We start from the raw sequence: 1391 nt of genomic DNA on the forward strand, positions 1-1391 counted from the left end.
ACTTCTTACTTCTCGTTGCTTGATCTTTGAGCTTCTTCATCAGTAGGTCTATCTTGGCAGACAACATGTCTACCTCCTTGAGTTGATGCATACCTCCACCTCTCTTGCGGGTCTAAAGACGTTCTTCATTCCAACCTTGGTTGGAGGCCATCTTCTCCACAAGAGCTATTACAGCTGGTATGGTGAGTGACAAGAATGCACCTCTAGCAGCAGCATCCATAGTCTCACGGGTACTGTTGGTCAACCCATGGTAGAAAGTCAACATGAGTAGCCAATTCTCCATCCCATGATGAGGACATTCCGCAATGTAATCTTGAAAGCATTCCCATGCCTTAGAGACGAATTCATCATGTTGTTGCTGAAAGCTTGAGATTCTCCCACACAGAGCATTGGTCTTGCCCATGGGAAAGAACTTGGCTAGGAAGGTAGTGGAGTAGTTATCCCATGTAGTATTTCTATCTTTGTTGGTGTAGAACCATTGCTTCACCTTCCCCAAGAGTGAGAATGGGAAGAGACAAAGTAGTATGGCATCTTGGGTCACTTCTTTGATGGTGAAAGTGCTACAGATCTATAAGAAGTGTTGGAGATGTGCACTCGCATCTTCATGTGCATTTCCACAAAACTGGCTTGCTTGCACCATGTTGATGAGGGCTGGCTTGAGCTCGAATCCATTGTCTCCAACATTGACTATTGGTCTAGTTTGGATGTTGGCTGTAGTTGGAGCAGAGAATTCATGGAGAGTCTTGTTAGCCATAGCTTCAAATTCTGGTGTTAAGCTCTGCCTTATCTGGTTGTCTTCTAACTCTAAAGCCGAAACTTTCTTGAGTTTAGCCTTAGTTCTCTTAAGTAATGCCTCTTGATCTTCAACGAGTTTGTTGGAAGGTCAAAACTAGTCATACATTACCCTACATAAGATATAAAAGTAGACAAAACAAGGGTAAGCCTGTTTGAGCAGATGTGAATGGTTATCTCAATCACATCAATAAGTATAAGTTTATCAATACATCCTTTGCCTAGGTACCCGGCAATAGCGCTAGAAATGCTTGTTGGTATTTATTAACGTGTCACTTGTTTTATGTAGTCAGCCTATGTTGTTGACATTTCTTAGCATCTTTTACTAAGTTGTCATCCCTAGTGTTGGTGCCAGAAATGCTTGTTGGTACTACCTAGTGCCACTTCTAGAATGACACTACGAAGTACTTTAATATTTCATGTGACTAGACAGAATATATATAAATGAAAGGAATCTGCAAGCGCACAGATAATATACCATTGTAGCACTTTACCCAAGAGTATTCCAGGTATCATTATTTATATTTTTACCATAGGGAAGGTTTGACAAGGATATGTATTGATAACTTATGCTATTGATGGAGAAGTAAACCATAACC

The 1391-nt window shown here is 40.9% G+C and overlaps 1 non-coding gene across 1 annotated transcript; it reads left to right on the forward strand.

Moving 5' to 3' along the window:
• Positions 1-281: 281 nt before the first annotated feature.
• On the forward strand, positions 282-390 carry LOC136547658 (small nucleolar RNA R71). Its single transcript, XR_010781621.1, has one exon. It is a non-coding gene; the product is annotated as a small nucleolar RNA R71 (small nucleolar RNA).
• Positions 391-1391: the final 1001 nt, after the last annotated feature.

This window comes from Miscanthus floridulus, chromosome 3 (genome assembly GCF_019320115.1).
Source record: "Miscanthus floridulus cultivar M001 chromosome 3, ASM1932011v1, whole genome shotgun sequence".
Lineage (NCBI taxonomy): Eukaryota > Viridiplantae > Streptophyta > Magnoliopsida > Poales > Poaceae > Miscanthus > Miscanthus floridulus.